Source organism: Helianthus annuus, chromosome 8 (genome assembly GCF_002127325.2).
Source record: "Helianthus annuus cultivar XRQ/B chromosome 8, HanXRQr2.0-SUNRISE, whole genome shotgun sequence".
Lineage (NCBI taxonomy): Eukaryota > Viridiplantae > Streptophyta > Magnoliopsida > Asterales > Asteraceae > Helianthus > Helianthus annuus.
In genome coordinates this window covers 128,004,416-128,020,476 of record NC_035440.2, presented here as the reverse complement: position 1 = coordinate 128,020,476, position 16,061 = coordinate 128,004,416, and positions in this window count along the sequence as shown.

The following is a 16,061-nucleotide window of genomic DNA, read 5'->3' as shown; positions in this document are numbered from 1 at the left end:
TAAACATTAAACATTATTCAACCCATGATGGAACTCTTTCTTTTGGTGGCCAATCAGGCTTTATTTTTATTTATATTTTTCAAATTTCTTGAAATATATACGTCTTCCTTTTGCAAATAAAATGGGGTGGGCTTCAAGATTTACCAGGAAATTGCCACTTACGTGTTGTGAATTTAGTCATTAATTTCCTTCAAATTATGTTGTACCAATCTTTTTACTACTTAAGATCGAAACTGTCATCTCCATTTGCATATCTTCTTCAAGCTCTTGAAACCCTAAGTGTTAATAAACCAGTGAGTGCTTGAAAGAGTTTAGCCTTTAAGGCTTTCATAGTTATCTTGTTCAAGATCTTCAAACCCTAATAGTTAAACAAGCTATAAGTCTTTAAAAGGGTTTAGCCTTTGGCTTTCACTCTCTTCTTCAAGATCTTCAAACATTTTACAAAAACAAACCATTAATTATTAATCAAAACAAAAGCATTTTTATTCTTGATTGAAATCTTGTCTTCTTTTTCTTAATTAATTTGTTATCTTTTATTCATTTTTTTTTTCAGGCGAGAAATCAAACAGCAAGCAAGAATTCGGTAACTAATGGCTGATTATTCTAATTATGTGAGTTAATGTTATACTTCCTTTATAAACGTTTACTTATCCGTTATTTGGGTCGGAATATTTCAGCTCACCGGAGAATTCCAAAGACCTCTCATGCTCTAAGTTGACCGGTTCAATATGATGTCTATAAAACATTAAAACTCATGTGCCTTATCATCCCCACACCAATTATTCATCATTTATTATGGTTCTTTTTAAACTATTTTGTTTTTATGCTGTTACTTTATTCTTAGCTTTTAACCTTTTTGATTCTATTTTGGGTACGTTTTACAAAACTCATCCAGCCATCCATATTGGTGAATAATTTTAATATTTTTATATGATGTGTTAAGCTTCATCTACTAATTAAGAGCTAGTATTTAGTTGATATCTAGTTAAACATTTAACTCTCTATTTAGACCGGATGGTGTGGGGCAACGTCTTCAGCCATCTAAGTTGGGTGGCGCCCCAACACCACCCCGCCCTAGCCAAAGGGGGCGCTATGGCATGCCCTCGTCAGTGGGTTAGCGGGCGTGAGAGAGGAAAGGGTGACCCACAACCAATCAGATTTCTTTTTTTCTTTTTAATTTTTTTCTTTTTTATATACATAGTTAATGTGTGCTTTTAATGAGTTTTATTCCACGTTTTGTAAGTTAACAATAGCGCCCCCTGGTTACATGTCGCTTACGTGTTGCCTACGTGGCGTGATAAAGCCCCTAGGGGCTTTATCCCTCACCACCCAGCCTTAAAAATTGAAAAAAAAAACAATTATTGATCTCCTAATAAATCTAATTCAAAGAACACCATCACAGTGAATTATCAATTAATTAGTTAGTACTTATTGAGTGGCTTTAAAACAAATATAGTTAAAGTTTGTTTATTTAATAAAGAGATAATTTAAGTTGATATAATTTGTCTGCATATGTATTTAAGCAATATATTCTGGGTTAGGGTTTTTCTTATCACTACATAATTATACTACCTCCGTCCCACTAAATGTGTCTTATTTGAATTTTCAAAGTCTTTATTTATAAACTTTGACTTTAATTATACATTTTTGTGTTATATAAAACTTGATAAAAATTAACCCGATAAAAACACTTGTAAAACACACTCAAATCATATAACTTTCATCAAGTATTATCTAACACAAATAAAATTATTTAAGGTCAAAGTTTACAAATAAAGACTTTGAAAATTCAAAACAGAACACTTTTAATGCACGGAGAGAGTATATATGAGAAAATAACTTATCTTCATGATTGTACAGGTCAGCAACACACATATTTATTCAAAACCTGAAAACTATAGGCTAAAATTTGTATCTGGGGTTGCTTGTCCGGTGTTCACTGGAAAAAAGATCAAAGGGGAAGCAAGTGGTGGATCTGAGTTAATTGATGTTATCTTGGTAGATAGCCATAACAAAATAATCAATGATGGGCCTCTTGCCTCAAAAAGAGTAAGGATAGTACTCCTTCCCGGTTGTTTTGATGACATATGGACATCTTTACAATTCGAAAACAACATCATCACCGACTGGAAAAACAAGAAAAACATTCTTCAAGGTGATCTTTCTTTCAATCTTGAACATGGGAGAGGAACTGTCGGAAAGATTTGGATTAAACACGATAAAAATCATCTTAGCAAGTCTAAGTTTCGACTAGGAGCAATGGTAGATGATGGTTCCTTTGAAATCAAAGAGGCTATTACAAATCCGTTTGAAGCCAAGGATCGTCGCATTGAATGTAAGTGTTGTAGTACCCTTTATCTTCTACAATATTTGTCGCCTTTTATTTTTCGTATATATGATACGCATTTGTGTGGTACTATTAAGTATTAACACTCGTTTTATCCTTCGTACTAAAGCGGATAATAATTTTGTGTAGTAAACAGTAAGAATGGACCGCTCAATCTAGATGATAAGGTGTCAAGATTAAAAAATATTGGGAAGAAAGGCTCGATTTGTAAGCGTCTTGAGAATGAAAAGATCATGACTGTGAAAGATTTCCTTGATAAGCTCTCTTCAAACCCCCTAGCCCTCCAAAAGGTATAAAATTCTAATCTAGACATAAAAATAAACCCTAAAAAAAACTAACGTTGATATTGAGTTATTGATCATAGATATATGGCAGCAATGGGAAAAGATGGGAAGTGACAGTTCGTCATGCGAAAACGTCCATTTCTAGTATAAAGGTATGGTTCGTTTAGCGGTCAAATTACTTGCAAATATTATGCAGATTTTACCAACTTTTTACCTTTGTTTTGTAGCCTAACGTCAGTGAATCAGTTCACTCTACCTCTCAAGAATGGGACGACGAGTTGTTGGTTGATTACAATGGTTGCGTCGAACTCGATGGTGAATCAAATGAGCCAAGTGATTTGTCATTTAATCAGTTTCTTTATAATCATGATGAAGTCTTCCTGTTTACTAATTTAGAGCCGTTTTTTGGGACCATGGGTGAAGTAGGACCCTAGTGTCATATGGCTTAGAAAAGATGGGTCAAAACAAAAAGAGTTCTTGGGTCTTTTAGAAAGACGACAAGAAGGTCAATGGTCTCCATGGGACCCTAGTATGTGTTGTTTAGTTTAAAGCAATGAAAGAATGATATTATATGTTCTATTTATTATAATATAATATAATGTTCTATTATTATAATATATGATGTTTTTTTTTAAACAAAATTCTCAAGAGGGGGTTTTAATTTCATTTCCATAATTCTATGTTCTACTTTCTTTTATTGCAGATCTAATACTCAAATACAAATGAAAAGCTGTCACGCACACAACCAAAACCATTTTATATGTAAGTCTTCCAACTATTCCATTTTATATATCAATATATAAAAAAATTCCCGTCAAATCTTTAATATATGGGGGCTTGAAAGGCACGTGGAGGTAAAGCAATTGGATAAAGGAAATGATAGATGCATGAATAAAGGGGATAGAGATGGAGGAATAATTTCAATCAAATTTTGTTAAATTGTTTCTCATTCATGCATACTTTAAAATTTTCAAAAACACCTTTAAACATAAAGAAAAGATAAAAAAAAACATAAAAAAGTGGTTTGATCATACTTGTCTAACTTGCAAACGTACAAAATCTAACGAAATTCCAAACAAAATCCCATGTCTTTTGGAAATTTCAAAAAACATCTCTAATAGTCAAATAACAATCCATTGTTGTTTGACCATACTTGTCTAACTTGAAAACACACAAAGTTAAACGAAAAAACCTTTTCGTTTAACCACTTCAAATGAATGGGTCTAAACACATTCGTTTGACCATTCACTAACTATTACATAAATAACATAAAATGTAATCTAGTCTATTCGCACAACAGCGGACACAAAAAATTGTATTAACAAATATTTTAAAAAGAACATTAATCAATGATGAATAATTGGTGTGGTGATAATAAGGCAGATGAGTTTTATAGACATCATATTGACCGGTCAACTTAGAGCTCAGGGTTCTTTGGATTTCTCCAGTGGGTGGCGATGACTACAGGCCCAACAGTTAACAAAGATTGTAGTAAGATATTGCCCCTTAAGTAATGCGGGTTCAAGTTTTATAATAAAACTTAATGTAAAATTTAGGAGAAATGTATTAAGCGTGTGAATTTTATTATAAAATAAACTAATGGTGATTGAGTTTCTCTGAAATATTTCGATAGCTTGCAGTTTCTCTCTCACCAAAGAAAAACAATTTAAAGATACCAAATTAAGGTTCTTTCATTTGGCTTTGTTCTAGTGAATTAGTGGTCTAAAAGCTCACAACTCAAGAGAGTCCAACTACAACGGACAGTTGGATTTAGATGTGTCAATTATTATTAACAAACGATCATTTTTATACGGATTGATGCATTCGTTCTTTTAGTATATTAACAAGTAAAAATAACTTATTGTTGTGAAACAACGGTCTATTAGCAACCAATATACACAATAAACATGAGAACATAGATCATGTAGAGAAAAAAATATGAAGAATGGAATAATTCTTATTGATATTGAGTCTCTCATATCACATACATAGGATCTCTATATATAGGCCATGTTATTAATACAAGAGTAAATAAAGAGACGAGAGTTAAGAACGTGGAGAGTCACCATAAATAATTTATTCATAACACTCCCCCTTGACTATCCACGTGATAAGTGAAAATAATATATCTACTTTTAATATGCTTGGTTGTCAACTTGATACGCTTAGAGATGCTGCCTCGTTAAAAACATTGCTAGGAAAACCCAGTGGGACAAAACCTCAGCTAAGGAAAAAAGAGTGAAGCGTGTATTTTCACCTCCTGATACTTCTGGATCAGGTATGTTGCCTCATTGATAACCTTACTAAGAAAACCCATTGGGATAAAACTTAGTTAAGGGAAAAAGAGTGCAACTTGAATAAGTCTCCCCCTCATTTTAACATGTATCCTTTAAGTGACGTGTGTCCATCTTCCTTGAAAGTCGAATAAAGCTTTTGTAGCGAATGATTTGTCGCTTGATCCCTTAATGTGCAATCCTTTATGTTGAGCAATGTTGTATAATCTTCTAACGAGACTTTAGGTGCCTCCCTCCAAATATTATCATATGTCCACAACTGTGTTTCGTTACATTCCTGCAACTACAAGACTAACCAAACTTGTTTTGATGGGTTAGTAAAATATAATCAAATATCGTTTATACCTGAAATATTTCTTTGAACTCATTCCAATGTCTCTTCGCTTGACAAAGGTTATATCATGACAATAAGCTCAAGTGAAAGATATTATAACCATACATAGCTAGCAAAACATATTAATGAACTTATGCATTTAACGATGGTACTTCTAGAATGAGAATCTCTACTTTGGTAAGAGATGATAATAGGCATTAATTATAACAAATGACTTAACAAACTTTAACATACTTTAAGGTTCATCTATGTCGATACTAAAATATCCAAACATTATCTTCTAGATGTACTTGAGGGATTAGTAAAATATAATTACATATATACTCGAACTGTAGTTTGAGTAATAGTTAGACCGTGCCAAGTTCATTCAAAAATTCTCCCTATAAAAGCTCGACAATTTCTCTCGATGATGCCTAGACATCATTACTATAAATTGCAATTATAGTGAACTTTTAAAAGTAGAATGTTCATAGAACATGGCTAGTTTAATCAAACCTATATCCCTCTTTATGCGAATATCTCGAGTTGTACAACACTCGTTTCGACTATTTAGTCCATATGTATTTTGTCAACTTCATATAATACATTCTTGAGGTTTTAACATCATTGATGCTTCTAGCATTATCAATCCATGAGGGAATTTATTCCATCTTATCCAAATATGCATGTATTATCACTCTTTAGAAGTTTTGCTACATAAATTTGCTTATTTAACATATTGATATCTATATCATATGCAAAAATGTCATGAACCCTTGCTTTTATCTCCAAAATCCATATTGTACCATGTGTGTACACTATTTATTGAGATATCACAATCACTGGGTACCAGTTTCTATGTATGTTTATTGGTGCACAAGAATTACATCATTAAGATGTTTTGATTTATCTTTAGTGAACTCAATTGCTTTAGAAAACTCATCAAGAGTTCAATCGTAAACAAAAATGAATCTATATACAACAATCATATTGTTCTCGAGAACTTAACTTACATGATTTTGGATCATTCAAATCCTTTAGGGACCTTCATGTATACTTTTAGTATCAAGTGATACATAACATTCATAGACGTACATCAATTCTCTCTCTATATTACCAGACTAATAAAATATTGGAAAGTCAATACATCCACCACTGGAGAATACGTTTCCTCATAATCAATCATAGGTCTTTGTGAAAATTCTTGTGTCACAAATTTTGACTTATATCACTTAATCTTATTTTCACATGATTTGCGTAAAAGACACATTTGTATCCAACATATTTTACTACTTCAGTTGTATAGACTGTTGGTCCAGAAACTTTCCATTTCATTAGAGAACTAAACTCTGCCTTATTTGCGTCTTTCTATTTTGGCCAATCATTTCTTAATATTCATTCAAAGGCAGATCTTAAATCTTGATCCTTATCATTTAATCATTTTAAGCGCTACATTATATACAAAAGTATAACGACGTCGATTTTTAATTCGATTCCATACATATTGTCATACCCCGACCCGCAGCGGAAAAGGTGATCGGGGCATGATCGGGTTAATTCGAGAGCTTATGACTTGCTATTACTTGTTTTAAATAATAATTTATTCATAACAAATGTTTCACAAAACAATTAATTCGAATACACAATTAAAAACGCAAGACATTGTTCATAACAAATAAGTACACTAATCCGTTTCTTGTTAACTAAGGCTCATCCTATGTCCAAATCTTCTCTTCGTACCTGTTCACCTGTATCATGTGTAAAAATGGTTTTTGGGTCAACAAAAGTTGGCGAGTAGATCTTTATTTGTTTTTATTTAACCTTAAAAGATTAGTTGATTTTATTTAACAAAAATTACGTAACATGCAATATTAAATGTAATAGTGACATCAACAAATAATTCATCAATCAATCCACATCAACAAGTAATGTAACAAGACATAATGAAACATAATCTGTGAAACAAATGATGCGATTCAAGCCCCGAGAGGCGAAAAGCGAAACTATGAAACAATGATGGTGATACCGAGTTCGCCCCATGGCCGTGGGGGAACCGGTCAACCGGTGGTGGATCCACGCGAAACAGAGAAACCGCGACACAAAGCAGTAAACACGTAATACAAGTATGTGAAACAGATAACGAAACAATGCGATACCAATCATGAACACATATGACATTTAAGTTTGCATGTTATGAAAATAATATGAAACACTTATGAACACGTGATACATGATACACCCCAAAGAGTTAAAGTGACAAAAAGGGGAAGAAGTAAGATCTACTCACATTGGTTGCGTATGAGAATTCCATGAAATAACGCACGAGTGAAGATGAAGAATTTCCAAAAGAATGATCACGAGTACCCTAAACGTTAAGAATACCGTATAACGATCTAGTTAATAATTAATAATTTTTAATTCATTCAAGAATTTAAATAAATTGGTTGATTACTTTTGTTATTAACAAAGTATGAGTTTTATCGTCATGAAGAAGATAAAAATCACTAAATAAATAATTATAACTAAAATATAAATAGGGGGTTTAATTATTGGATTTTTTTAGTAATTATTAAAGGGGGTTTAATTATTTCATAAAAGGATTGACGTTAAAGAAAATAATGCTCAATTTCAAACCATGAGATTATAATATAATTAATAAGTATAAGAAATAAACCATGTATTAAAATTCCAAAAGGCATTTGACTCTAATTGGGAAAATGTATACTTATCTATTTGTGACAAAAAAAAGATTGTGCAGCGAGTATGTCGGAGGTGGACTCGAACCCGCGACTTCTGGGTTATGGAGAACCACCAATCCACTTAGTCTGCATTTGCTTTTGTGAAGGAAACAGGGACTTTTAAAATGACAAAAAAAGATTGTGCAGCGAGTATGTCGGATGTGGAGTACAAGAAGGTGTTTCAAGTTATGAAGGAAAAAGAGAGGGGATTGATATATAAGGATGGTTATGTAAAGGAATGGAGTCATGATTTTTGGCTAATTTCTTGATTGATAAACGAAATGGAATTACGCGTATTCAAGGTTCAATTCCGAGCACTCAGGAACGACAAAATAAGGAAACTTTCATCTTCTTTGCGTGCACAGTTTGTAAGCGGAAATCTTGGTTTCAAAAGTGGTGTTGAAATGAGTCTAGGTTCATAGTTATTATAGAATTTGGAAACGCGGCATCGCATCAATTACCGAAAATCAGCGTGAGTTCAAAAGGAAATAAGGAGCAATCTTGTGAATGAGTTTTGGCGGCAACTGTTAAAACAAAAACAAATCTCATAATGTGTTGATATTTTCCTTTTTAGTTTAAAGGTTTTAAAAGGTTACAATGTAGTCCCTCAACTTTACTAATTAATCATCTTAGCTTAACTAACACTAATTTGGTTAGTTAACTGGGTTAAGCTATTTAACCTTAAAACCCTTTCTAAAGACTAACTGAACTAACTAGCTTATAAATATAAACTTTTAAATTAATTAAATTAAATAACTATGTTAATTTTAAACAAAATAAATAAGTAACTAAATTAAATCTCTCATCAATTAAATTCGCGAAAAAAATTTCCGAGGTTTCAAGGTTAGGATCCGAATTTCAAAACGGGTCGGATTTTGGATATCCGTTTTTGACGGATGTTACACATATCTTAGACATGATACAACTTATTGAGATCTCTTTATTTTCAGGTACCTGAGATTCTTCTTAAACCATCATGTCTATTATCTCTTCAGGAGATCTTATTACTATAACCTCGACTTAACCATCTTAATTACTTACTCCAATTTTTGAGGAATATTATTATTGGAATCAACTACTCTACACGTTTTAGGCGTGCAATAGACTCATTACAAAAATATGTGGTTCTCCTCTTAGGACACAAATATAACTGGAGCATAAGCAGTTAATTATGTGACTTACTTAGTCACTCTATTTAGGTCAGTGAACTTGTCTGGTAATTTGTTCTTTAATATTGATAAATGAATTATACTTTAAAATTCTAGTTCATAGTTTATAGTCTGAGGATTAAGATGACATGATAATTCATTTCACTTTTCACTTTTCAACTGCTTGTTATCTCCCCCTAATGTTGGGAACATTCATTCATTAAAGTGAAAACCAATTAGCCATAAACGAATTTTTCTCACTAATGGCTTTAAGTATTTAATCAAAGACGATTATTTATACCCAACATATTCTCAAACTTTTTATAAGTCCCATCTTTGTGCGGTGTGGTGGATGAGTATCAATATATGTCGCACAACCAAAATCTTTGATGGGACATCTTTGGTTCCTGACCAAAAACCAACTGTATGGGGAGTGTCACACCCCCAAAATCCACCATGCGGAGTATCACCGCTTGGAGGCGTGACGTGACCAGGATCGAGCCACCAATCATATTGAACAGTGTAATTAAGTAAATAAAACCAACCACAATATAATTGGTGACCTAAAGAAGGTAACCGACTTTAAGTTAACAGCGGAAGCATAAAACGTAAGTCCAAAACATAAGTTCGTAGTTCATAAGTTTAAAGGCCCAAAACATAAGTTCCATAAGTTTATAAAGTTTAATTATTAAGTACGGGACATAACAGTTCGCATCCCACAACGACCTCCTCCTCGTGCAAGCACCATAAGCATCTAGCAACCTGTAAGGCATGTAACAACGAGTCAACAACAAAGTTGAGTGAGTTCATGGTTGGTTGTTTAGTTTTAAGTTGTTTCAAAAACATAGTTTCTGTTTGGTTGGCTTACTTGCCGTGGGGGGTTACCCCATAGTTGAAAATATGTTTAACCAATTTCTCTTTTCCCAAACCATATTTAGTGGGGGCTTCCCCATGTGAACCACTAGACCGTACCATATTGACTACTAACGAAAATAAGTTGTGCCCTACATCAGTGTCTATCATCACTGACAGTTTGCCATAGTCCATTAGTACACGCCCGTCCGACTGGCACGGTGTGAGGTTTGTTAAAGCTAATAGCGCTATTAACTAATGACCCGCTCGCCATTGGCCTCGGCGATTAAGTCGATATAAAATGAGGGACTTCATGATAGAGTTTTTGTCTAGTAAGTTTTAAGGTTGTTGTCCTACCCAAGGAGGACGAACGTACGTATTCTACCCAAGGAGAATACGCAGGATTAATATTGGCATCCTACCCATGGAGGATGGCGGTACATATCCTACCCAAGGAGGATATGTAGGTTCCGTTTTAATTCTTTAACCCATTCCCAACCACCGGGAATCCCATGCCTTAGAAAGTGTGTGAACTCACCTTGGTTTGCTCGGTTAGATTAGTTACTCTAATAATCAGGAAATCTAGCACGTCCTAATAAGGTACATATAACAATCAGTTTCTCATGCATAACACGTATCCTATGTACGGTTTATCTACTCATTACTTCTATCACATTCCACATAGTTCAAATGTCAAGTTATATTGTTAAGTTACATTATTTTACCCTAAAATAATATAACTATCTCACAAAATAAACAAGTATCCACACAAGTGTTCTAGTATAAAATATATATTCTAAATGTATATCCACTTTTCTAAATATATACTTCTATCACATACCACACAGTTCAAATGTCAAGTTATATTGTTAAGTTACATTATTTTACCCTCCAAAGTGTGTTTATTTTTGTTAAAATCTCATTCCCCGGATTTTTTGATGTTTACAACTTGTAAAACTCATTTTGCAAAAATGTGTATTTATTGGATCTTTTTATTCTAAAAATATTTCTACGCTTATTTTGTTACTAAAATAGTGTAGGTTTAACAAAAGTCATAACCTTTCAAAAATCATCTTCTACTCTTGGTTTATTTAGGAAAAACCATTTGTAAACCTCAGATCCATACGATCACCAACTTACTTTGTTTACTAATTTTGTTTCAAGAAAACATATTGTTACCAAGTTCATGCTTAAACATGGAGGTGATTCTTTTATGGAAATCACTAATCACCTCCTAACTTGTTAACTTAAGCTTTTAATCTTACTTTAACAGTTTCAACCATGATGTTTAACATCATATCTCTAGTAATCAACAAACAAGCAACAAGAAAACATCAACAATACAAGACAACATCATTCATATCATTACTTCTTCATTTTATCAATATTTCATCATTAAGTTAGCTTTATGTTCAAGACCTATCTTTATGATTTTTAGTGTTCTTAAGGTTTCATCATGATTTAACTATTAACCACTCTAAACATGAAGTAAATGAGGATTCAAAAGACTTACTACTAGCTTTGAAGCTAGGGAAGAAACAAGATGGAAAATGAGTGGTTAATAGCACTAGCAAGAGGTCCTTCAACTTCCGAGAACATCAAGCTTTGTTATACACCTTTGTGCACCTTGGGATGGTCTTGGATTGTAAGAATGATGACCAAAAATGGAGGTGGTATATGGGGGTTGTGTGGCCGTGAGCTTTAGAGGGGAGAAGGGAGTGTGGTGTGTTGAAGATGGTGAGTGTTAAGTTTACTTATAATCTTCAAGATCTATTGTCCAAAGGATTTAGTGTTTCCCAAAGTACAACCATATCCCATCAAGATCTTGCAATTTCCAAAGAGAAGATTTAAATGGATTTGGTGAAGATTAGATGAATCTTGATTGTGGGGCCCTTCCATGGGCCGTAAGTTCATATGGGGGGGGGGTATTTGTAAATTAATTGGTAAGGTAGGTGATTAGTAGGGTGTTAAGTGCAATACCTAATGTTTAGTGTGTTACATGTATTATATAATGTGTTATTGTGCTCAGAAACCATGACTAGCTCAGAAAAAGTGAAACAATGTTTCTTGCAATATTTTAGTGTTCCGGGTAATGTCCGGTTGTTCGGTTAGATACCGTTTTGTTAAAGTGCTAAGTTATCCCGTATAGTGTTCTATATATATCTTTTTGTAACACTTTAAATTCCCAACAGTTGGGGAAACATACAGGACTATTTAGTAAATTTTCTGCACAAGACTAGTACGTTAACAAGCACATGTAAGTATGACACAGAAATCAGAAAGTAGTTAAGTAATTCAGCACGGTCTTCAAGCACTTTAATTAACATTAATAAATTGCACGGATACATGATATTTTGAGGGTTGTCACATTCTCCCCCTTTTAAGAGAATTTCGTCCCGAAATTTAGAATGTGGTTACTGAGGAAGCTAGTTAAGCTGCGTGGTTTCCTGGTTTTCCTGGGTTGTCACATCATCCCCCCGTTGGTTTGGAATTTCGTCCCGAAATTCTGCAGTAGCTTCAGTCTCAGTAGTGGTTGCACTTTTCTTAAACAGCTGGGGGTACTTGAGTTTCATTTGGTCTTCTCGTTTCCAGGTATATACTCTGGGCCACGACGGGAATCCCAACGAACTCGGACGAGAGGTATTCCGGTACTCTTGAGAATTTTAACATCTCGACCAGTAATCTCTACTGGTTCCTCGACGAATCACAGCTAGTCGTCGATAGTGAGCTCCTTGAGGGGAACTATGAGGGTCTCATCTGACAAACACTTCTTCAGATTCGACACATGGAAAACATTGTGAACCCCGCTGAGTTTTTCAGGTAGATTCAGCCTGTAGGCCACCTTGCCGATTTTCTCAATGATTTCGAACGGTCCGACATAATGCGGATTGAGTTTGCCTCGTTTGCCAAAACGGACTACACCTTTCCAAGGTGAGACTTTAAGTAGCACTCGATCCCCAACCTGGAACTCGAGTGGTTTCCTTCGCTTATCTGCATAGCTTTTCTGACGGTCACGAGCTGCCACCATTCGTTGTCGTATCTGAGCAATCCTTTCGGTTGTATCCACTACAAGTTCTGGGCCAGTGATTTGACTGTCGCCAACCTCTGCCCAACAGAGAGGTGATCGACACTTCCGACCATACAATGCCTCGAACGGAGCGGCCTGGATACTGGTGTGGTAACTATTATTATACGAAAACTCCACTAACGGGAGGTGTTTTTCCCAGCCATTACCAAAGTCGATTACACATGCCCTAAGCATGTCTTTAAGGGTTTGGATGGTGCGTTCAGATTGCCCATCCGTCAATGGATGATATGTCGTGCTCATGTCTAATCGAGAACCAAAGGACTTGTGCATAGCTAGCCACAATTCAGATGTAAAATGTGAGTCACGATCAGAAATGATGGAGGTTGGCACTCCGTGCCTTGATACTACTTCCTTTAGGTAAATGTCTGCTAAAGTAGAAAACTTATCCGTTTCCTTGATAGCCAGAAAATGTGCAGACTTGGTCAGTCGATCCACGATCACCCAAATGGTATCATTTTCGCGTTGAGATCTAGGCAGACCAGTAACGAAATCCATGGAAATTTGCTCCAATATTTCGAGATCTCTAGTTGTTGAAATAGGCCTGATGGTTTCTGATATTCGGTCTTGACTCTCGCACAAGTCAAACATTTGCTAACGTAGGTTGCTATGTGGGCTTTCATACTGGGCCACCAGTATGTAGTCTTGAGATCGTGGTACATCTTATCCGAACCAGGATGTACTGAAGTGAGAAAAGTGAGAAAAGTGTCGCGAAATTGCGTAAGTGTGGTACATCTTATCCGAACCAGGATGTACTTAAGTGCTAAGTTATCCCGTATAGTGTTCTATATATATCTTTTTGTAACACTTTAAATTCCCAACACTTGGGGAAACATACAGGACTATTTAGTAAATTTTCTGCACAAGACTAGTACGTTAACAAGCACATGTAAGTATGACACAGAAATCAGAAAGCTGTTAAGTAATTCAGCACGGTCTTCAAGCACTTTAATTAACATTAATAAATTGTACGAATACATGATATTTTGAGGGTTGTCACAGGGAGAACTATAACTTATTGCCTTGATGTGAATTGATGGTACTATATATAAAATTACATGTACCTAAATGAACTTTTGCTCCTCTCATGATCATTGGGTTTGTAACTAATAGTAGACGTTTAGTGATCATCTCAACAATAACACTTATTCCAACGATTGTTAATAACTTGGGAATCGAATTCACTATTATCAAATAAATATACTAATCTGGATTAATATGCTTGTTATCACATTAGCTAAGCCACAATCACACAAGCTTCATGTAGGATCGTTTGCTGACCCGAACGAGTCGTTCGGAGGTAATCTCTTGTGTTTCAGATGCGGAATAATAAGAAATACAAGTAGAAGTAGCTTGTTCTCCTTTCTAACTGCTTGTTTTATTGATATCAAACGTTTTACAGCTCGATCGTCACACCGGCAGAGCTTCGGCGTGGAATTCAATACTTCATTATGTGGATCGCCCTAAAGACCCCTATATATAGTGGTTTGGGTCCGCTCATATGTCACATGTTCATATGAGCGGTCCAGACACGTCCACATAAGCGGTTCACATTGCCAAAAAAGCGATCCAACATCCCTATGTCCCTATAAGCGATCCTAGCATATAACACCTATACAAACTCATGTTTTCTCGTATTTCGTGCCCTATGCTATACAATACGATGTAAGACCTGATCCTAGACACCTAGACGGAATCAACAGATGTAGTGCACCAACAGACTCCCCCTCAGATGTTGATGGAGTCGCCTATACACTCTGACTGCAAAACTGTATCTTCACATCTTCAATCTAGATCAGTCTCTGGGCTTTCTCTTTTTTCTCTATCTTCAGACTCCCCCTCTCGATTTACTGGCATTCTTTTGTTCTTTAGTAACATCTTCAGGATCGTTGTCTGATCTTCACATGCTTTTAGAATCAATCACCCTGACTCTAACAGAGATCTTCTGTATTGATTTCCACGATTGAAACTAGGCTCTCCTTCAACAGAAATCTTTAGAAATCGAAACCTGGTTACCTGCCCTACCTGGTTACCTGCACAATCTTAACCCAGAAATAAATTTTCTAGATTCATCACATATCAAAAACCTGTGCACCAACACATGACTCTCTCTCAACAATCTATGATGAACCACTTGAAGAAGGTTAGAATTAACGAACATAGTTAGATTTACACAAACACTCCCCCTCAAATGTTGTTCATCATGTTTAGCACTCGGAATTTTGAAAATCAGTTTTTCAACATCAGTTGTCGAAAATCTTTTTGACTTTTTCAAAAATTAAGCTAAAACACACACAACATCTTTTTGAATTTTCTGAGAGATATTACCTGACACTACTAGTAAAAAAAACATACAGAAAAATAATATTTACAATCAATATTTTTGTGAGTTCGTGCAAGAGGATCATATCAGTTTATGAGACAAGTCACCAACACCGTTAAGCTTGATTTCATTTTACGCTTTAAACAATTTACCTAGATTGTCAGTATATTTGTTCTCTTAAATTTTCAACACAAATTTCAATTGATTCGAGATACGATATTAACGTTTTAGAGACTTAAACTTAATTGTGTATCACTCCACTTGAATATACTCCTGTATCCAGATCCCAAATATTCAGTCTTACAGGTGAGTATACCACAGCTGATATCTGTAAAGAGGTTAGGTGCGAAACCGTGAGAGCTCAGGTCAGAACTTCCGTTCAGCAGAGAGATGACGGCTCGACTTTTGGTGGGTCCCCTTTAGAGGATCTTTTTGCATTTCAATAGCAGCGACTATCAATTTTATTGTTTCATCAGCATGCTGAGGGCGAAGCTTATGTTTCAAAGCTTTAGCAAAAAGTATTATCCGGGGACTAGGTCAGAACTTCCATTCAGCAGAAGTCCCGGGATAATACCCCAGATATCACTGAGTATAAAGACCTAGTATCTCAGAATATGGGACCTTTCAAACAAGATTTCGGGGGTTACCCATATATTCAAGAATAGTTACCCACAAAT